The sequence below is a fragment of the Manis javanica genome, chromosome 2 (genome assembly GCF_040802235.1).
Source record: "Manis javanica isolate MJ-LG chromosome 2, MJ_LKY, whole genome shotgun sequence".
Taxonomy (NCBI): Eukaryota; Metazoa; Chordata; class Mammalia; order Pholidota; family Manidae; genus Manis; species Manis javanica.
The window spans coordinates 162472863-162497651 of record NC_133157.1 but is presented as its reverse complement, the minus strand read 5'-3'; positions in this window follow the sequence as shown (position 1 = coordinate 162497651).

Genomic DNA, 24789 nt, shown 5'->3' with positions numbered 1-24789 from the left:
TTGCACCAGCTGCTGGACAGCTCTAGAGAGTAGAACTTCTGGGCACCAAAGGGTGCTGTCTACAAAGAGTGATTATTCCACATTTTTCATTAGAATTATAAAATGGCAAAATTATTTTGAACAAACAAAAACCTCACAAATACCAGAAAGAGGGCTAGGTGAAAGTGAAATGACCAATCTTCTTGATAATGATTTCAAAATAAAAATCATAAACATGCTCATGGAGCTACAAAAAAAATATTCAAGATCTCAGGATGGACTTCAAGAAAGAGATAGAAACTTTGAAAAATATAGTATCTGAAATTAAACATACAATGGAGGGATTTAAAAGCAAATTAGATGATGAAGAGGAGACAGCAAATGAAATAGAAATTAGAGAACAGGAATAAAAAGAACCTGAGACAAAAAGAAAAAAGGATATCCAGGAATGAAAGAATAATAAGAGAACTGTGCAACCAATCCAAACAGAACAATATTCGCAAGGTAGGGGTACCAGAAGAGACAGAGAAAGGGATAGAAAGTCTCGTTGAGGAAATAACTGCTGAAAACTTCCCAATTGTGGGGAAGGAAATAGTTTCCCAGGTCATGAAAGCGCAGAGATTTCCCAACAAAAGGGACCCAAGGAAGACAACACCAAGATATATAATAATTAAAATGGCAAAAATCAAGGACAAGGACACAGTATTAAAAGCAGCCAGACAGAGAAAAAAGATTACATACAAAGGAAAGCCCATCAAGCTATCATCAGACTTCTCAGCAGAAACCTTACAGGCCAGAAGGGAGTGGCATGATATAGTTACTAAATGAAAAAGAAGGGCCTCCAACCAAGAATACTCAACCTGGAAAAATTATCATTTAACTTTGAAGGAAGGATTAAACAATCTCCAGATAAGCAAACACTGAGGGAATTTACCACCCACAAACCATCTCTATAGTATCTTAAAGAGACTGCTCTAGATGTAGGTACTCGTAAGGCAAAATACCAGTCACCAGAAACAACAAATCCACAGTAAAGGAAGTAGACCAATAAATGACTAAACAACCAAAAAAATTAAATCAACTACCACCAAGTCAGTCAAGGGATACACAAAGTGTACAGAATATGACACCTAATATATAAAGAAGAGGAAGAAGAAGAAGAAGGCAGAAAAACAAAGAACCTTTAGATTGTGATTAAAATAGCATAGTAAGCAAGTTGAGTTAGACTGTTAGATACTAAAGAAGTTGCCCTTGAACCTTTGGTAACCATGAATCTAAAACCTGCAATGGCAATAAGTACATATCTATTGATAATCACCCTAAATGTAAATGGAATGAATGCACCAATTAAAAGACATAGAGTTATGGAATGGATAAAAAATTAAGACCCATCTTTATGCAGGCTAAAAGAGACTCACTTCAAAACCAAAGACATACACAGACTAAAAGTGAACGGATGGGAAAAAGATATTTCATGCAAATAATAGGGATAAAAAAGCAGGAGTTGTAGTACTTGTGTCAGACAAAATAGATATCACTCCACACAAAAGCATCATAATACACATTCTTGTCAAATGGATATGGAACATTTTCCAGAATAGATCATATACTAGCCCACAAAAAGAGCCTCAGTAAATTCAGAAGGATTGAAATTGTGCCAACCAGCTTCTCAGACTACAAAGGTATGAAATTAGAAGTAAATTATGCAATGAAAACAAAAAAGTCCACAGGTACCTGGAGGCTTAACAACATGCTCCTAATAATCTATAGATCAATGACCAAATAAAAACAGAGATCAAGCAATATATGGAGACAAATGAAAATAACAGCCTAACACCCAAAAACACATGGGATGCAGTAAAGGCAGTTCTAAGAGGAAAGTATATAGCAATACAGGCTCACATCAAGAAATAAGAACAATCCCAAATGAACAGTCTAAACTCACAATTATTGAAACTAGAAAAAGAAGAACAAAGGAGGCCCAAAGTCAGTAGAAGGAGGGATATAATAATGATCATAGCAGAAATAAATAAAATTAAGAAGAATAAAATAATAGAATTGATGAAACTAGGAGATTGTTCTTGGAGAAAATTAACAAAATAGATAAACCCCTAGCCAGACATATCAAGAAAAAAACAGAGAGTATACACATAAGCAGAAACAGACATGAAAAAGTAAAAATCACTACAGAAAGCACAGAAATACAAAGAATTATTAGGAAATACTATGAAAAATTATATGCTAACAAATTGGATAAACTAGAAGAAATGGAAAACTTTCTGGAAAAATACAACCTTCCAAGGCAGACCCAGGGAGAAACAGAAAATCTGAACAGGCCAATTACCAGCAATGAAACTGAACTGGTAATCAAAAAACTAAGAACAAAACCCAGAACCAGATGGATTCACTGCTGAATTTTATCAAGTATTTAGAGAAGAACTAATACCCATCCTCCTTAAAATTTTCCAAAATGTAGAAGAGGAGGGAATACTTCCAAACTCATTCTATGAGGCTAGCATCACCCTAATACCAAACAAGAAAAAGATACCACAAAAATAAGAAAATTACAGGCCAGTATCCATGATGAACACAGATGCAAAAATACTCAACAAAATATCAGCAAACCTAACTAAAAAATATATCCATCATGACCATCTATGATGACCACATGGCATTTATTCCAGGAATGTAGGGATGGTACAATATTTGAAAATCCATGAACATCATAAACCATATCAACAAAAAGAAGCTCAAAAACCACATAATCATCTCCATAGATGCAGAAAAAGCATTTGACAAAATTCAACATCCATTCATGATAAAAACTCCCAACAAAATGGGTATAGAGGGCAAGTACCTCAACATAATAAAGGCCTTATAAGACAAACCCACAGCCAACATTATACGTAACAGAAAAAAGCTGAAATGTTTTCCTCTAAGATTGGGAACAAGACAAGGATGCCTACTCTCACCACTTGTATTCATCGTACTACTGGAGGTCCTAACCATGGCAATCAGATAACACAAAGAAATAAAAGGCATCCAGATTGGTAAGGAAGAAGTTAAATTGTCACTGTTTGAAGATGACATGATACTGTATGTAGAAAACCCTAAAGAATCCACCAAAAAACTATTAGAACTAATATCTGAATTTAGCAAAGGTGTAGAATAAAAAATTAATACACAGAAATCTGTTGCATTCCTATACACCAATGATGAACTAGCAGAAAGAGAAATCAGGAAAACAATTTTATTCACAATTGCATCAAAAAGAATAAAATACTTAGGAATAAACTTAACTAAGGAGGTGAAAGACCTAATGCCCTGAAAACTACAAAATTCCCATGAGAGAAATTAAGGACACCAATAAATGGAAATACATATAATGTTCATGGATAAGAAGAATTAATATTGTCAAAGTGGTCATCATACCTAAAACAATCTACAGATTCAAAGCAATCCCTATCAACATACCAACAGCATTCTTCAATGAACTAGAGCAAATAGTTCTAAAATCATTTGGACCCACAAAACCCTGAATAGCCAAAGCAATCCTGAGAAGGCAGAAAAAAGTTGGGGGTTTATGCTCCCCAACTTCAAGCTCTACTGCAAATTCACAGTAATCAAAACAATTTGGTACTGGCACAAGAACAGATGCATAGATCAATGAAACAGAACACAGAGCCCAGATATAAACCCACACATATACAGCCAATTAATATACAATAAAGGAGCCACGGATATACAATAGGGAAATGACAGCCTCTTCAACAATTGGTTTTGGCAGAACTGAACAGTTTACAAAAGTAAACTCAAAATGGATCAAAGACCTGAATGTAACTCATGAAACAATAAATCTCTTTGAAGAAAACATAGGCAAAAATCTTTTAAATATAAACATGAGCAACTTTTTCCTGAATGCACCCTCTTGGGCAAGGGAAACAGAATAAAAAAATGAACAAGTGGGACTATATCAAACTAAAAAGCTTCTGTACAGCAAAGGACACTATCAGCAGAACAAAAAGGCATCCTACAGTATGGGAGAATATATTTGTAAATGACATGTCTGATAAGGGGTTAACATCTAAAATTTATAAAGAGCAGACACACCTCAACACCAGAAAAGCAAAGAACCTGATTAGAAAGTGGGTGGAGGATCTGAATAGACACTACTCCAAAGAAGAAATTCAGATGGCCAACAGGCACATGAAAAGATGTTCCACATCACTACTCATCAGGGAAATGCGAATTAAAACCATAATGAGATATCACCTCACACCAGTAAGGATGGCTAACATCCAAAAGACAAGGAAAATAAATGCTGGCGAGGATGCAGAGAAAGGGGAACCCTCCTACACTGCTGCAGGAATATAAATCAGTTCAACCACTGTGGAAAGCAATATAAAGGTTCCTCAAAAAACTCAAAATAGAAATACAATTTGATCCAGGAATTCCAATCACAGGAATTTACCCTAAGAATGCAGGAGCCCAGTTTGAAAAAGACATATGCACCCCTGTGTTTATTGCAGCACTATTTACAATAGCCAAGAAATGGAAGCAACCTAAGTGTCCATCAGTAGATGAATGGATAAAGAAGAGTGGTACATATACACAATGGAATACTATTCAGCCATAAGAAGAAAACAAATCCTATCATTTACAACAACATGGATGCAGCTAGAGGGTATTATGCTCAGTGAAATAAGCCAGATGAAGAAAGACAAATGCCAAATGATTTCCCTCATTTGTGGAGTTAACAATGAAGCAAAACTGAAGGAACAAAATAGCAACAGACTCACAGATTCCAAGAAGGGATTAGCGGTTATGAAAGAGGATGGGTTGGGGAGGGTGTGTTGGATGGAGAGAGAGAAGGGGATTAAGGGGCACTATCATCAGCACACAAAATGTAGGTGGGTCACGGGGAAGGCAGTACAGCACAGAAGAGACAAGTCCTGACTCTATAGCATCTTACTACACTGATGGCCAGTGACTGCAATGGGGTATGCGGGCAGGGACTTGATAATATCGGTGAATGTTGCAACCACAATGCTGTTCATGTGAAACCTCCATAAGATTGTATATCAATGATACTTAATAAAAAAATAAATGATTAAATTCTTATTTTATGTTAAAAATTCCAATGAGTTATAAAATTATTTTATATATCATTTAGAATTATAAAATGTACAGATTTTCTATACCACTTAATATATGAATGCAAAATCTAATGAGCATTCTTTTTAAAACTTGTGTTATACTACAAACATCCTATTTAGAGAATTTTATCTTTTCTTATAATATCATCATGGAATAGAAACCATAATTTTCATTCAGATTATGTGCCACTTAAATTTACCTCAGGACAGCTCCATACATACACATATTGCTTTTTACTCAGAGCTTTACATGGAACAACAGTAAGTCGTGTCCTTTCAATTTCAACAGTTTGCAACTAATTGTTATACCATTAGGCCAGCTTAACAAATGAAAGGTTATATATTTTTTTCCTACATTTAAGTCAAAAGCTATCCTCCCAAATTCTTAAACTATAGTGTAGTAGGTAGGGAAGAGGATATGCTGCAGTAACAAAAACGATCCACAGGTTAATTTTGAAAAAACTTAGCTTGTTTTTCTCTCAGTGGAGAATGGTAGGAGATGGCTCTGGCTCCAGGAATTCAGAAAAATCCATCCCTAAACACAAGGCTTCCATTGGTGCTCCAGGTGTCAACAGCTTCAGCCATTAGGAGGGAAAGAGAGAGTCAGCATACTGCAAGAGCCTCCTCACTAAGAGCCTTCTCATTAAGTGAAGTGGATATTGTATTCATTCATTCATTCAATTATATCCCATTTGTTAGAACTTAGCCTCATGGCCACACTTAGACATGCCTAGTTAAGGGAAGATGAGAAATACAGTCTGGCTAAGGAGCCATTTTCCCAGGAAAAACAGTAAAGCAGACTAAGGAGAGGCCAGTACATATTCTTCCCATACATGACATCTGAATTCTTAAATACTTATAAATGGAGTTTAAATATATAAAAACTTAATATTTCTTTAGATGCTGAGCCCTTCAACTATAGTTTTTTAATTCTGTATTAATTGTCAAAAAGTAGAGAATCTTAGGTGTATAGAAACAGTCTAATATAAAGGAATCCTCTCAATAATTTTTCTGCAAGGTGATCATTCAGGCGATGATTGGGATATTCCCATTGACAGAAGTCCTATTGCATGATGTTATCTGGCTCAAAAATCCTCATAAGCCAAAATCTGACTCCTCTTAATTTCTATTTATTTCAGTTCTGCTGTGTCCATTTTCCATGATATCCTAAGAATATCTGAAGACCTTGTTTCCCCTTAATCCTCTCTTCCTCAGGTTAAATATTCCTTACAGGTGTTAAGAATTTCTGGTATAAATATGAGAAAGTCTAGAAAGTATTCTATATTTCACCTGGATAAGTACACATTGCAAGAAATAAAGGAGCTCTTTGAAAATGCTGAAGCAGTATTATTCCTCCAAAAAATACTAAATATCTATTTTTAAATGATAGTTTATGTCCTAACAGTATCCTCAGAGTTTAAAATGGTGGTTACCCAAACCAGTAGTGTCAGTAACAGTTGGGAACTTTTAGAAAAGCACAATACAAATGCTTAGACCCAAACTCAGATTTACTCAATCAGATTCTCTAGGGGCAGGGTCCTATAATCATCACTTTATCGCAAGATTTGACATGATCAAATGGAGAAACATGGGACTAAGGAATAAGCTGTGTGCACTGACTGTTTTGACAATGGTAGGCAGAAAATTCTAGGTAACTTGTTAGTGATATACTTCTGTATTTACTAGAAAATAATAATTATTTACTAAGTAAGGAAAGCCATCTTTTGTAAACACATGGAACCTCTCAATTCTCTTGCCTCTTAGGTGATAATGACAATAATCATGTCTCCTATGATTGTGATATACTTAAGTATTTATTAGAAAATAATAATTATTTACTAAGTAAAGTAGTGCCCTGTATTATCTCTCAACATCCCATTCCAGTTTCTCTGGTAACATGTCCAAATCTTTGCTATGATATACTTCTGTATATCTAGAAAACACTGAGCATAATACCCTCTAGCTGCATCCATGTTGTTGTAAATGATAGGATTTGTTTTCTTCTTATGGCTGAATAGTATTCCATTGTGTATATGTACCACTCTTCTTTATCCATTCAGCTACTGATGGACACTTAGGTTGCTTCCATTTCTTGGCTATTGTAAATAGTGCTATTGTAAATAAGTGCTTACTTATTTACTAAGTAAGGAAAGTCATCTTTTTGTAAAAACATGGAACTCCCAATTGTCTTGCCCTTAGTTGATGATGGCAATAACTTATCTCCTGGATTCAATGAACAGTTACAAGAGTGCCTATAACGTTTCCTGATAATTTTCCTTCAATTGTTCTTTAAATATAATAGCTGTAATGAGTAAAGAGGGAGAGAAGCCAGCTGAAGGGAACATTGTGTTTTTATAATCCTCTTTCCTGATTTCCCTTGCTTGACTTTATTTTCCAACTGGAAGGGGTGAAGTCTTCAGTATTTCCTAAAAGCCAGAAATAACGTTTACATGACCTACATAATTCATGATAAATTCCACCTCATGAGTGACTAAATTTTAGCTTCAGAAACAATATTATATTCCTTAGTTTTCAAACAAGAAAAGCCACCTTTACACATGACTAAAGACAGTAGTCATTCAATCTTGAGAGTGTTAACAGATTTTTTAAAAATAATGATTAATTTTATATATTGATTTAAAGACTGATTCATTTTTAACTCTCAGTAAGCCTTGATTATCTGCTATACCAGGAACTAATCATGCCCTCAGTGAAGTCAGGACACTTTTTCCCTTTCTCTGAGGTATATAAATGTGACCACTGTATGACTCTCATTACCTTCCAAAGAGATTTGGACATGTTTCCAGAGAAACTGGAATGAGATGGTAAGAGAGAATACAGAACATTGCAACCCAGGAAAATCAACAAATAAGAAAGTAGTTTGCCTCAGACAAGTGTGAATTTATCAAAAACTTTTACTTTCACTAGTTTTGGGTTTCTGATGCTTATATTTTCATATAATTCCAGGTTAGATGAGTCATTACAGAGAAGAGAAACCCTAAAAAACTTGGATTCCAAGAAGCACAGTGGTGTTAAAGAAACTGTGTGGTAACTTGTCTTAAAATACACAGAAAGGGCCACAGAATATGATGGACATAAACCTAGTTTTTTGTTTATTTCCACTGAACTGAGTTGATTCCAAAGTATACCAACTTTGGGCAGTTTATTTAACCTACCTGGAAACAACTCAAATTCAGTATATAGTCGTTCTAATTCCAACAAATTAATTGCCCTCTTAGAACAGTGTTCTTATTTGTAAGAAGTTTATTAAAATATCTATATCATGGAATTTTTGTAAATAGTAAATTTGACTATGTAAGTACAGCAGAACAGGATCCCTGTGTTATGCACCTTTCACTTCTATCCTCAACCCTTGCTGGCTGAAGTGATGCCATGAAAAGTGACCAGTAATAGCAGGAAAAAGGCCCTTCTTGCGGAAGACTCCCATTTTCCTCCTGTAATGGAGAGACTGTTTTCCTTATTATCAGATACAAAAATCAGTCTCTCTCTCTCCTTCTCCCTCTCTCCCATCTTCCCTCCATTCTTCTCTTTCCCCATCTCTCTGCCTCACTCTATCACAATGGACATCTACATGCCCATCTTAGCATCAAGTATGTCTGAAGGAAATCTTACTGGAACAATAACAAAATTCTAATGCACTCTCTCGACTCCAGGTATGTTCTTGATAAGCAGATGGCCACCTTCTGTCTAATAATGTATTATATTTGCACACCCCCTCAAATGAACCAGGGACACTTGTCAATCAACCATGTTTCAGCAGAGTGCCAGTCACGTGTGAACATTCCATAAAGTAGCTGCAGTGCAGCTGACCCTACATCCACAGGGGCTGGTCTGACAGAAAGAAAAAGGAAGTACTGCTCTGAAGCATATTCCTCCCTTAAGCACTGAACAACACAGACAGATCCTGAGTGAGAGTGAGGAGGGGAGAGTAGGTGAATAGACAGAAGCGTTTCTTAAGATTCCTCATTAGCCCTTTACAAACAGAACAAACCACAGGTAATTTCAGCTTCCCCATCAAGGCAAAAATTAGAAGAGTTCATTCTAGGAACCATTTTTTTTTAACTGAAAAATTTCCATACTTCAGAATTTCATTTTCCATGACAAAGACATAACATAAATCCATAGTAGGATTTATCTATAAAAAAAGTCCCAAAGCCTGGAGAAATGAGGAACCACAGAGTGCAAGGGGCTCACACGCCTTGTGCTTTCTTGCAGGAAGTTCTCAATAAATAGTAGCTCTAATAGCAATGAGATATCGCATCTCTATGCTGCCACTTAGGCAAGTTACTTACCATCTATAAGCATCAGTTTCCTCATCTGAAAACTGAGAATAATAGAATAAAACCCACTCTACAATGTCACAGGAGAGAAACTATGTTAAACAAAAGAACCTAACACTCTTGATTCTGCCTTCCAATAGGGGGCATATTTTTCATGTCCCTAACAAAGCCTGGAGGACAGCAAAGGCTATAATTTTAATGCTTCTGGTAATGCTGTATGCCAATAAAGTGTGGAGAAACAAAGGGAAGTGCTGCTTGTTTTAGAAAGTCCCTAAAAGAATTTGTGGATGTTTAAAATAGACCTTGGAATAGTTTGGAGTAGAGTTAAAAGCTAAAAATATTTTAATACCAGCTACTTCAGACTTTTGTGTCCCAGTATCAGACCAAAGGCAAGCTGATTTCAGAGTAACCCTATAAGGGCAAGCATGATTCAAAAATATGACCACTGGCTGTTGTAGCAAATCTCTCAGTTTGAAAGATCTTTCTTCCTCACTGCTGCCCTAACACCATCCAGTGATTAACACCCCAAACCTCAAATCCTTGTAAAAACCCATCCCTAACTCTCACCTTTTGAGAAACTCCTTCAAATTGATACTCTCTTTCCTCAGGGAGTTTCATAACAAACCACTTTCCCTGGAGGTGGTTCATACAATTTGGGCAAGTTCTAGATGAGAAAAACCACTTTAGTAATGGATAGTGGCAGACCAGTAAAGGAGGAGGAAATTTAAGAAAAGACACAGGTTCACTAACATGAAGGGTGGGAGTGGAGACACAGTAAGAAATTCCCAATGTTGGAAACAAGAAAAGACATTTTCCAATTGGCAAGCTAGTATTAAACATTTCATACATTGCTGCCTTGAAACTCAATGCACTATGTTTACTCAAACTTTTGGGAAAGTTCTGCTCTTTCTAGTATTTCATGTTGTAATTAATTTACCCTCTTAATAAACTAAGTAGATAGTGAATAGGGACAAATGGGTCTGTGTCTCACATGCAGTTTGACATGGCACAGAAAGAACTGTAGCCACAGGGAGTGATAAATAGTCTCCAGTTTTATTGACATATAATTGACATACACCATGGTGTGAATTTAAGTTGTACAACCTGATGATTTGATACATGTATATATTATAAAAAGGTTACCATAATAAGGTTAGTTAATACATCTATCACCTCACATAATTATCCTTTGTATATGCATAGTGAGAACATTTAAGATCTGCCTCTGCAATTCAAGCATATAATACAGTTTTGTTAACTGCAGTCACCATGCTGTAAATTAGATCCCTAGAATGTATTCATCTTATAGCTATAAGTTTACACTCCTTGAATCACATCTCCCCACTTCCCCCACCCCCTAGTCTCTGACAACTACTATTATACTCACAGAGTGAAAGCTTAGAGAGGAAACAAATAATTCAGCAAAAAACAGGTAAAAGATACTGAAATAAATTAAATTTCCTGATAAGCCATGAGACTTTCAAGGGGAATGCTGTACTTTTTAAATTACCAGAATTGTATTCTGTAGCAAATTTATTTCAAATATTAAAAGAAAGAGTAATCCTAGAAAGTCAGAGACTTTAGGGACACCCACATTGCTGACATCATGGCACTGCCACATAAAGAAAGCACACAATGGAATAACAGAGCAAAGAATAAAAAATAAGTGCATGCTATTATTAAAAATATTAATAATTACTGGTCCTTAATGCCAAGGTATTTGAATAAATTAGCAGGGAGGACCATGGTAAAAAAGAAGGAAAAAATAAAAGATGGGAAGTCTATTAGTTTCCTCTTGCTGCTGCAATAAATTACCAACTTAAGGCAATGCAACTTTATTATTTTACAGTTCTGGAAGTCAGAAGCCTGAAATCAGTATTACTGGACTAAACTCAAGGTATCAGTAAGATTGTGCTCCCTCTGGAAACTCTAGGGGACAATCTTCCTTGCCTTTGCCAGCTTCTAGATGCTGCCGACACTTCCTGGCTTATGGTCTCATAGCTCCAACCTTTGCTCCTGGCATCACCTATCTTTCTCTGAGTCTGGTACTCCTGCCTGTCTCTTATAAGGACTCTTACAATTACATTGTTTCCCCCTGGATAATACAAGATAAACTTCCTATCTCAAGATCCCCAATAAATCTGCAAAGATCCTTTCGCCATACAAGTCACATGATCAGTATTGATGAGGCAGTGAATTGGAATGCTCATACATTGCAAAGGGTATGCAAAATGATGCAGCAGCTTTAGAAAATAGTTCAATATTTCCTGAAAATGTTAAATGTAGAGTTGCCAAAAGTCCCAATAATTCTACTCCTAGATATATACCCAAGAGAACTGAGAACATATACCTACCCAAAAACTTGTACACAAATGATCATAACAGTATTCATAATAGTACAAAAGTGAAAACACATATTTCAATCAATATTTAAGTGGATAAAAAAAAGTCCATACAATAAAACATTTTAGCTAGAAAAGAATAAAGTTGTTATACATGTCAGAAGACAGATGAAACTTGAGAGAGACACATGCTAAGTGAAAGAATCCACACTCAAAAGGCCACATATTGTATGGTCCTATTTATATAGAATGTCTAGAATAGGCAAAACCACAGAAAGAGAGTAGAATAATGGTTGATATGAGCTGGGGTTGTAAGGGGATAGACAGTGACTGCTAATGACTGGGATGGGGGCCAGGCGTGATGAAAATTCTGGAATTAGAAAACAGTCATTGATAACACAACTCTGAATATACTAAAAGCCATTGATTAAATATGTATAAAGGGTGAACTATATGGCTGTAAATTATATCCCAATAAAACTGTTACTTTAAATGAAGTGCTATTGTAGTTGGTAGAACTGCTTTAAGGACTGTGGTGTCACCTAAGCCTAATTTTACCTCCTTTGAGAACTTGCCACATCATCCTATATGAAGTAATTGTCTGTTGTACCTCCTTTTATTTTCCCCTTTTATTTCTCCTTTTATTATACTTAACACAATTTATTTTTTTAAATATGCTTATTTGCTCTTTCCCAGGAGAATGGAAAATATTCAGAGTTAGGAACTCATCTGGTTCATCACTGTAATGTCACTAGTCATCTAGCAAGCTGCTTATCAGAGGTAGTTTGTTGTGAAGGTAATGATGCTTCAGCTTCAGGACTCTCATTTGCACAGATCCTTTCCAAAGCCATGGAGAAGCTGTAACAATTTATCTACACAATCTGACTTTTTTGTATGCAAAACTAAGATATTTTTTTTTGCATTTATAAAAACCTGTTTTATTTTTAAAAATGGGAAGAATTTATATTGAGCTACAAAATCAGAGCTTACTCACCTGAGAATGGAGCAGAAAGCCTGTTGTCTTTTATCATTGACTTGAGAGCTACATTCCTTTGAATTCTTGGATACAATATGCAAAAGGCAGTGGACAGAAATATCAAATCCTTGGCAAGATCCATTACTATATAATCTCCATCATGGAACCTACTGAAACAAGTGAGAAACTGTTCCCTTCGTGTAACAATTTGGTAGAAGAAAGGAAACAGTCAAGCCTCTTCTGGAAGGTAAGAGGTAAGTATGATAAAGGCTGAACTTTGTAATCATGATAGTAGGTGGCCTCATTTGGGCCTTAAAATTTTTTCCTTCTTCATATCTTCTGTTCAAATATTAAATATTCTTCTGCTATGGGAAGATGTACTATGCTGACTGATGAGAGGAATCAAATTTTCAACGAGGCACCATTTCCTGTCCTCTTTCATTCTAAACAGGCATATGCAGCAGCAGCTGACTCAATGAAATTGTGTAACTTAAGGGTCATAGGACAACAATAGCAATATTATATTGCTTTTTTCTACTAAGCCAAAGTTTTCTTAACCAATTTTCTATTGTTGGACACTCAGTTTGAAATATTTTCACTGCTGCAAATAGCCCTGCAATTAACATCCTGGCACATAAACCTTTGTATCCAGTACTGATATTTTGTTTTAAAAATTATAACGAAATATTTGAGACACAAAAATACATAAATCATAATAAAAAATACTTGTGTGACTGCCACTCAGCTGAAGAATTTAATCTTTACTGACATGGCTGGAGATGCACTCGTTCCTCTTGGTTCCATCTCTTTTCCCAGCCACAACCTCCTCCTGATGTCAGTGTAAATCATTCTTCTGCATTCTTATACTTTCACTAAATGGTATGAATCTCTAAGGCACACTCCTATCACCACCTACTATAAACTGTGCAAATGTAATGCATGCTCATTGTGGAGAAGTTGGCAATATAGCAAAGTATAAACAGAAGAGCATAAACAAAAATACAAACTTATTGCTCCAAGCACAGCATTATGACATACTGTTGTTAGTATTTTGATCTATTTTGATCAATTTTCATTGCATAATTTAAAAACTCAGTCGGGTTCAAAATAATTACTTTAAACTGAATGGTGCTATTTTATTTACAAATGCCTGTATTTCTCAGCTCACATAATTCCCCAACATCCCTATGAGGTAGGGGATATGTTCATATCTCCATTTTTTTTTTTTTTGCCTTTGCTACCTTCTCCTGCTTGTTTTTTTTTTTTTTTTTGTGAGGGCATCTCTCATATTTATTGATCAAATGGTTGTTAACAACAATAAAATTCAATATAGGGGTGGTCAATGCTCAATGTACAATCATTAATCCATCTCAAGTCTAATTCTCGTCAGTCTCCAATCTTCTGAAGCATAACGAACAAGTTCTTACATGGTGAACAAATTCTTACATAGTGAATAAATTCTTACATGGTGAACAGTACAAGGGCATTCATCACAGAAACTTTCGGTTTTGATCACGCATTATGACCTATAAACAATCAGGTCAAATATGAATATTCGTTTGATTTTTGTACTTGATTTATATGTTGATCCCACATTTCTCCCTTTATTATTATTATTATTTTTGTTTTTAATAAAATGCTGAAGTGGTAGGTAGATGCAAGATAAAGGTAGAAAACATAGTTTAGTGCTGTAAGAGGGCAAATGTAGAAGATCAGATGATCAGGTGTGTGCCTATGGACTAAGTATTAATCCAGGCTAGACAAGGGCAGCAAAACATCCACGGATGCAGAAGATTTCTCTCAAAGCAGGGGGGGTGAGGTTCTGAGCCTCACCTCTGTTGATCCCCAAATTCTCACCTGATGGCCCCCCTGCAACTGTGCCTGTCTTAGGTTGTTCCTCCCTTGAGGAGTCTTACCTGTCTCTGGCTAACCAGTCATCTTCCAGGGCCATACAGGGAAATGTAAAGTTGGTAAGTGAGAGAGAAGCCATATTGTTTGAAAAGGTTAGCTTTTTACTTCTTTGCAGATTTATGCCCTGTAGCTTCTATGCCCAGCACTTGTCTCGAGGTATCTTTACCACCTGGAGGAATTATGATACTCGGTAAATTCGATATGAGGCACGAATTCTATTTAAGGGTTGTAATTAGGAAGAAAGAAGAAAAGCTACAGATGTAACATATGGAAGGAAACATGGGAGGATTGATTATTTCTTTGACATATCTTCTTGTAGAGTACCTTAAGTATGTATAGGTTTTAAACTACTAACTAATTTGCACACACATATTAACATAATAGGAATATGGTGACATAAACAAAGCAAATCTATAATTACCATCCATCTCCAGTGAAGCCAAGAAAACCATTTAGGCACCCTAGGCATTTGTGAAAATTTGTCTATGATATGGTGGATATTGTCCAACTGTACTTGAACAGTCTGAGAGAAATCAGACAAATTAAAGCAGCCCATTTCTGGGATCTGTTCACATCCCATATGTTCTTTTAACCGTAGATAGTCTATAGTCATAAGATTTTGGAGTGCTACAACTTGCACCCCTCCCAACTCCTAGTTGAGTTCCGACAGTACAGATCCGGTCAAATTCGTTGTCTCACTGTATGCACATGCCAGCCTAGACATCTCCCTCCTCATTCCTATGGCAAGTCCAGGAGACGGTGGGCTGGATGCAGCCACAACCGCAGCATCGTCCGGATCCCTGTGGAGGCTTTTTGATGATCATCCCCCGGCACAAGTCCTGCAGAGAGTGCTGATGCCGGAATCTCCTCCTCATATCGTATCTTAGTTCATTTTCTGGGTATCCAAGCTAGGCCTTGATCTTCTGCATAGAAACAAACAGACCCTTTGCCCACACTTTGACATGCCCTCTATACAACTGTGCAGAACTCATTGGAGGTCAGCACACAGTAACTGCTTTTTTTTTTTTTATTAAGAGAAAGGAATATTATCAGAAAAGAGTACCTCCATAGCTGATCATCTGACACCCTTTAAGTGATCAACATTAAGGATATTTAAAGCATGTGTTGATCTTTCATTTACCAATAGTTTTATCCTATCAAGGAGTAATCCCCCTTTTCTTGCTTTCTTTCTTTCTTTTTTTTTTAATTTTTAATCTATACTTACATGAAGAATACTATGTTTACTATGCTCTCCCCTATATCAGGTCCCCCCTAACAGCCACATTACGGTTACTGTCCATCAGCTTAGCAAAATGTTGTAGAGTCACTACTTGTCCTCTCTGTGTTGTGCAGCCCACCCTCCCCTTTCTGCCTCCCCCCCATGCATGCTAATCTTAATACCCCCATTCTTCTTCCCCCCCTTATCCCTCCCTGCCCACCCATCCTCCCCAGTTCCTTTCCCTTTGGTACCTGTTAGTCCATTTTTGGGTTCTGTAATTCCGCTGATGTTTTGTTCCTTCAGTTTTTCCTTTGTTCCTATACTCCTCAGATGAGTGAAATCATTTGGTATTTCTCTTTCTCCGCTTGGCTTATTTCACTGAGCATAATACTCTCCATCTCCATCATGTTGCTGCAAAAGGTTGGATTTTTCCACTTCTTATGGCTGAGTAGTATTCCATTGTGTATATGTACCACATCTTCTTTATCCATTCATCTACCAATGGACATTTAGGTTGCTTCCAATTCTTGGCTATTGCAAATAGTGCTGCGATAAACATAGGGGTGCATCTGTCTTTCTCAAACTTGATTGCTGCATACTTAGGGTAAATTCCTAGGAGTGGAATTCCTGGGTCAAACGGTAGGTCTGTTTTGAGCATTTTGATGAACCTCCATACTGCTTTCCACAATGGTTGAACTAATTTACATTCCCACCAGCAGTGTAGGAGGGTTCCCCTTTCTCCACAGCCTCGCCAACATTTGTTGTTGTTTGTCTTTTGTATGGCAGCTATCCTTACTGGTGTGAGGTGATACCTCATTGTAGTTTTAATTTGCATTTCTCTGATAATTAGCGATGTGGAGCATCTTTTCATGTGTCTCTTGGCCATCTGTATTTCTTTTTTAGAGAACTGTCTGTTCAGTTCCTGTGCCCATTTTTTAATTGGGTTATTTGTTTTTTGTTTGTTGAGGCGTGTGAGCTCTTTATATATTCTGGACGTCAAGCCTTTATCGGATGTGTCATTTTCAAATATATTCTCCCATACTGTAGGGTTCCTTTTTGTTCTATTGATGGTGTCTTTCGCTGTACAGAAGCTTTTCAGCTTAATGTAGTCCCACTTGCTCATTTTTGCTGTTGTTTTCCTTGCCCGGGGAGATATGTTCAAGAAGAGGTCACTCATGTTTATGTCTAAGAGGTTTTTGCCTATGTTTTTTTCCAAGAGTTTAATGGTTTCATGACTTACATTCAGGTCTTTGATCCATTTTGAGTTTACCTTTGTATATGGGGATAGACAATGGTCCAGTTTCAATCTCCTACATGTAGCTGTCCAGTTTTGCCAGCACCATCTGTTGAAGAGACTGTCATTTTGCCATTGTATGTCCATGGCTCCTTTATCAAATATTAATTGACCATATATGTTTGGGTTAATTTCTGGAGTCTCTAATCTGTTCCACTGGTCTGTTGCTCTGTTCTTGTGCCAGTACCAAATTGTCTTGATTACTATGGCTTTGTAGTAGAGCTTGAAGTTGGGGAGTGAGATCCCCCCTACTTTATTCTTCTTTTTCAGGATTGCTTTGGCTATTCGGGGTCTTTGGTGTTTCCATATGAATTTTTGAATTATTTGTTCCAATTCATTGAAGAATGTTGCTGGTAATTTGAGAGGGATTGCATCAAATCTGTATATTGCTTTGGGCAGGATGGCCATTTTGACAATATTAATTCTTCCTAGCCATGAGCATGGGATGAGTTTCCATTTATTAGTGTCCCCTTTAATTTCTCTTAAGAGTGACTTGTAGTTTTCAGAGTATAAGTCTTTCACTTCTTTGGTTAGGTTTATTCCTAGGTATTTTATTCTTTTTGATGCAATGATGAATGGAATTGTTTTCCTGATTTCTCTTTCTATTGGTTCATTGTTAGTGTATAGGAAAGCTACAGATTTCTGTGTGTTAATTTTGTATCCTGCAACTTTGCTGTATTCCGATATCAGTTCTAGTAGTTTTGGAGTGGAGTCTTTAGGATTTTTTATGTACAATATCATATCATCTGCAAATAGTGACAGTTTAACTTCTTCTTTACCAATCTGGATTCCGTGTATTTCTTTGTTTTGTCTGATTGCCGTGGCTAGGACCTCCAGTACTATGTTAAATAACAGTGGGGAGAGTGGGCATCCCTGTCTGGTTCCCGATCTCAGTGGAAATGCTTTCAGCTTCTCGCTGTTCGGTATAATGCTGGCTGTGGGTTTATTATATATGGCCTTTATTAAGTTGAGGTACTTGCCCTCTATTCCCATTTTGCTGAGAGTTTTTATCATGAATGGATGTTGAATTTTGTCAAATGCTTTTTCAGCATCTATGGAGATGATCATGTGGCTTTTGTCTTTCTTTTAGTTGATGTGGTGGATGATGTTGATGGATTTTCGAATGTTGTACCATCCTTGCATCCCTGGGATGAATCCCACTTGGTCATGGTGTGTGATCCTTTTGATATACTGTTTGCTAATATTTTATTGAGTATTTTTGCATCTACATTCATCAGGGATATTGGTCTGTAATTTTCTTTTTTGGTGGGGTCTTTGCCTGGTTTTGGTATTAGGGTGATGTTGGCTTCATAGAATGAGTTTGGGAGTATTCCCTCTTCTTCTATTTTTTGGAACACTTTAAGGAGAATGGGTATTATGTCTTCTCTGTGTGTCTGATAAAATTCTGAGGTAAATCCGTCTGGCCCCAGGGTTTTGTTCTTGGGTAGTTTTTTGATTATCGTTTCAATTTCTTTGCTTGTAATTGGTTTGTTTAACTTTTGTGTTTCTTCCTTGGTCAGTCTTGGGAGGTTGTATTTTTCTAGGAAGTTGTCCATTTCTTCTAGGTTTTCCAGCTTGTTGGCATATAGGTTTTCATAGTAGTCTTTAATAATTCTTTGTATTTCTGTGGAGTCTGTCGTGGTTTTTCCATTCTCATTTCTGATTATGTTGATTTGTGTTGATTCTCTTTTTCTCTTAATAAGTTTGGCTAGAGGCCTATCTATTTTGTTTATTTTCTCAAAGAACCAGCTCTTGGTTTCATTGATTTTTGCTATTGTTTAATTCTTCTCAATTTTGTTTATTTCTTCTCTGATCTTTATTATGTCCCTCCTTCTGCTGACTTTAGGCCTCATTTGTTCTTCTTTTTCCAATTTTGATAATTGTGATGTTAGACTATTCATTTGGGATTGTTCTTCCTTCTTCAAGTGTGCCTGGATTGCTATATACTTTCCTCTTAAGACTGCTTTCGCTGCGTCCCACAAAAGCTGGGGCTTAGTGTTGTTGTTGTCATTTCAAAACTAAGATATTTTAACTACAATTGGTTAAGAATACTGTCTCTTCCCAGTCTGACTCCTTCTCTACCACACCTCTGTCAGGCTGTGAGAGAATGGCTGTGAGTTTTTTTAAATTCTCCTGAGGAGAATTTGAGTTGCAAGGACACTTGGTCTGAATTTCTTGGGACACATGTAAAAGAAACTTAATTGAGTTTTCTCAAAGTTGACAATTATAAAATTTTCTACAAAAGTTTTAAGAATGACTTATGAGGCCCCAAACTAAATTATCAATAACAGTATTTTTTAGATTATATACCAGGCTAGAGGGGAAAAAAAGAATTACATTCTTTTTTCTATACTGAGAATATTATAAAGTAATTATTACATAACAATGTTATCAAAGTTTAGGCAGTCAAAAGTATAAGGAAAATATTATAGATATGTGTTACTCAATGTTATATTTCTGGATTTTGTTATGTTTCTGGCATTTGTAAACATCTGGAGTTATTTTAATATGATTTTTATTCTAAATAGAACACTCACTTTTGCATTTCACTCAGCAATCATATTTTTGCATCTTTTATCTTACAAGCAACCCAAATACCATGTGTCAGGCTCAACAAAGCCTGGCTTTGCTCCTGTTCAGCATATCAAAAACACTCAGTAAATACTGACTGAATACTTTAATGAATAAGTTAATCATTCATGTTTCTGTATTATGTCTCTAGGATATTCTGTTTCAGAATTACATATAAAAGAATTATCTGGAAGCCAATAACTACTGAAACAACTAGGCTTTTCCTTCTTCCAAAATCAGTACCTCACAATGTACCTCTGCTTTAAAAAATTACTAAAGATTTAGGTCAAGATTAAGTAACCACATTAGAAGCTCTGAAGGAAAAAGAAAATAGAGAAAAACGTCCAAATGTTTTTCACTTATGTGAGTGGCAAAGATACGGTCACAGTGTCCAGATTTTCCTTCTCAGGTTATAATCCAACAGCTAACTTTGCTTTAAAAAAAAGTAATGCAATAATTATGGAAAGGACAAAAAAGATTGTCATGGTCTAATGAAACCTGAATGTTTGAAAAGCTTAGTCAATAAGTAAAAGGAATAGTAAAAAAATTTAGATATTTTAATTTATTTAACAGTTCCATCAATATTATTAATTCTTTTCCTATGTTTCAGTAAAAACACCTCTAGCAACTTCCTTGGCTCAGAAATAGACTTGTTCCCCAAGAATGCTTACCCAGATCAGATAAAATGTACTTCCACTTCTTGTTCCCAACCATCTCTCTGAACTAGTTACTGGCACTTAGCCCAGTCATGTCACTGTGTTTCCCTTATTGTTGACTTTAAGATCTTGCTTTCTCATTATTGAAAAGAATATAAACCTGTCATCATGTAGGCGGGTAGTTTTAGTCCAGGACACCTCCACTGTTCTGGTGGGGAAAGGAAGTAATAGGGAAAAGGTTATAATGGGTATTATTACCCAGAACAGACCTGGGAGTCCAAGGCTTTGCTACAGTACATTCTTAAGTCGAGATATAAGTATTGTAGCAAAAAAATGGTTCAGTAACTCTGTACAAGGAAGAACTATGTGTAATGAAAGTCTCAGTCCACTGAGACTAATTTCTCTCAATTCAGCAAGTCCAAGATGAATTGAGACTGTATTTCATAAAAGGTCAATTCAAGGAAGGTCAGAGAAGTAATCCAGCTGTTCTGACAATAACCTTTTTTTCTGACTGCCTAATATTTCAGGGCATCAGATCCATGCTTTTACCTCCAGCCCATGGGAAGTAATTAATAAATGCTGGTTAAACAGGTGATTCCCACTGACTTGTTTTGCTTATAAAAACTTTAATTGTAGAGTTGCATTAACATTTTACTCATAAAGTAAGTGAAGTAACAAATCTGAAAGTGTCTGGTCTAACAATTACATGACAGGCATGCAATAGGTGTTTTGGAGTCTAAGAATAAGTAATTTATTTTTAGCAACATTATTCAGATATAGTTAATATAGAAAAATGCACATAATTATTGTGCATAATTGTTGAGTTTGGACATTTATATACACTCAAGTTACTTTCAGCACAATTAAGGTAATAACATCTATCACCTATGAAAGTTTCTTTGTGTCTTTCTGTTGTTTTGTTTGTTTGCCTTCTGTGGTAAGAACATTTAACATGACATCTACCAGGTTAACACCTTTTTAAGTACATAATACCTTACTGTTGACTGTAGACACTATGCTGTACAGCACATCTCTGGAACTTACTTATCTTGTATAACTGTAACTTTATACCCATTGAACAACTCCCCATATCCTCCTCCTCCCATCCTTTGATAAGCATTCTGTTGTCTGCCTTTATACCTTTGATTATTTTATTTTTAAAAATTTTATACTGAGGTACCTACAATAAAATGCACAAATCTTAGTAAATAGCTTGATGAATTTTGACATGGGTACACTCATGTAACCATCACCCAGGTCAAGATAACAAACACTCTATTATTTCCCCTTCACCTATTTCACCCATCCCCACATCCCTCCCCTATGGTAACCACTAGTCCGTTCTCTGTGTTTTTAAGTCTATTTCAGTTTTGTTTGTTCATTTGTATTGTCTTTGAGATTCCATATATAAGTGATATCATATGATATTTGTGTTTCTCTGACGTATTTCACGTACCTAATACCCTCTAGGTCCATCCATGTTGTAGGAAATGGCAAGATTTCATTCATTTTATGACTGAGTAATGTTCCATTGTGTACAGGTACCACATCTTTTTTATTCCATTTATCTACTGATAGATATTTAGGTTGTTCCCATATTTTCTATTGTAAATAATGCAATAGTAAACACAGGTGTGCATATGCCCTTTCAAATTAGTGATTTTGGTTTCTTTGGGTAAATTCCCAGAGAGAAATTACTGGTTCATATGGTATTTCTATTTTTAGTTTTTTGAGAAACCTCCATACTGCTGTCATAGTGGCTTCATCAGTTTGCAATCCTACCAGAAGAGCATGGGGGTTCCATTTTTCTCCACATCCTCACCAACAATTGCTGTTTCACATCTTTTTGACACTAACCATTCTGAAACTAGTATGCAGTGATATCTCATTGTGGTATTGATTGCATTTCCCTGATGGTTAGTTAAGCTGAGAATCTTTTCATGTATCTGTTAGTCATCTGTATGTCTCCCTTGGAAAAATATCTATGCAGGTTGTCTGTCCATTCTTTAATTGGATTATTTGTTTTTTTCTGTGTTAAGTTGTATGAGTTCTTTAGATCTTTTAGATATTAGACCTTATTGAATATAGTATTCATAAATATTTTCTCCCAATCAGTGGATTACCTATTTGTTTTAATAATGTTGTCCTTTGCTGTGTAAAAGCTTTTTGGTTTGATCAAGTCCCACTTATTTATTTTTGCTTTTGATTTCCTTGCCTGACATATCCAGAAAACAATTACTAATGCTGATGTTTCAGAATTTACTGTCCATGTTTTCCTGTAGGAGTTTTATGGTTTCAGGTCTCATATTTAGGTTTTCAATCCACTTTGAGTTTATTTTTATATATGGGGAAAGACAATGCTCCAGTTTCATTCTTTTGCACACAGCTATCCAGTTTTCCAACATTTATTGAAGAGACTACTTTTTCCCCATGGTATATTCTTGCCTCCTTTGTCATATATTAATTGACCATATAGGCATGGGTTCATTGCTGGGTTCTTTTCGGTATTCCATTGGTCTATGGGTCTGTTCATGTGCCAGTAACATACTGTTTTGATTACCATAGCTTTGTAGTATAGGTTGAAGTCAGGGAGACTAATATCCCAAGCTTTGTTTTCTTTCTCAAAATTGCCTAGGCTGTTGGGTGCTTTTTGTGGTTCCATATAGATTTTAGGATTATTGCTCTAGTTCATTGAAAAATGCCATTGCTAATTTGATAGGGATTGTATTGAATCTGTAGACTGCTTTGTGTAACGTGACCATTTTCATATTTTCCATTTATTTGTGTCTTCTTCTATTTCCTTCATCAATGTCCTTTAATTTTTAGAGTACAGGTCTTTCACCTCCTTGACTGAATTTATTCTTAGGTATTTTATTCTTTTTGATGCAATTGTACAGGAACGTGTTTTCTTAATTCTCTTTCTGTCAGTTTATTATTTGTATATAGAAACACAACAGATTTCTGTATATTGATTTCATATCCTGTAACTTGACTGAATTCCTCGATTCTAGATATTTTTGTTTTCATGGAGCCATGTCACCTGCAAATAGTGACAATTTTACTTCTTCCCTACCAATTTGGGTGCCTTTTATTTTTTTTCCCGCTTGATTGCTATACCTAAGACTTCCAGTTCTATGCTGAATAAAAGTAGGGAGAGTAGGCATCTTCTTCTTGTTCCTGATCTTAGAGTTAAGGCTTTTGCTTTTTGCTATTGAGTTATGAGTATGCTATCTGTGAGTCTGTCATATATGGCCTATGTAATTTTGAGGTATGCTTCCTTTGTACTCACTTTATTAATGGTTTTTATCATGAATGGATGCTGAATTTTGTCAAATGCTTTTTCAGCATCTACTAAGATGACCATATGGTTTTTATCCTTCCTTTTGTTAAAATGGTATATCACATTGATTTAAAATATTAAACTTTCCTTGCTTTCCTGGAATAAATTCCACTTGGTCATGGTGAACAATGTTTTTAATGTATTTTTGAACTTGGTTTGCTAATATTTCATTGAGGATTTTTGAATCCATGTTCATCAGAGATACTGGTCTGTAATTTCCTTTTTTGCAGTGTCTTTGCCTGGTTTTGGAATCAAGGTAATACTAGCCTCATAGAATAAATTTGACTATTTGGCTAAATACCTTTGACAATATTAGATGCCTCATGTAAGAGAAATCATTCGGTATTTGTTCTTCTGCATGTGACTGACTTAATTAACATGATGTCTTCCATGAACAGATAAGTAGATAAACAAAATGTGGCGTACAATAGAATACTATTCAGCCTTTAAATAGAAGAAAATCCTACCATTTGCCACACGTGGATGGACATGTAAGAGTACATAACTTAAATGTTTTAAAGACCCCTCAATAACATAAACCTACTGACCCCTCAATAACATAAACCTACTGACACTCTGAATACCAAGTGAACTGAGACATAAACAACAATCAAAATAAATTCAAGAAGCATGTTTTTAGTTTTGAGCTATCAGAAATATAAGTAGTTATGAAATAAGACAAATATAAATAAAAAGTACATAGATAAAATAGAAGATAAAAATAGAGAAGTCGTCTCTGTATGACTACAGAGAAAATTTTGATATAACTGCACCTTGCCTTTTCCCCTTTTCTTCCTTCCATCATTCCTTCCTTCCTTTCATTTATTCATTCATTCCTTTCTACATTGTCTCGTATTGGTATACTATGGATACCATTAAATTGTCAAAATCTGTACTAATAAATAAACAGAAACAAAATAAGGAGTGATTATATTAAGAATTTTAACTGTATGAAGAAAATAAAAATAAGAATCCTACCTAAGAAAGTTTGAGGTAGAATTTCTCTATCATGAATGAATAATAGAGGCAAACCTAATCAATATT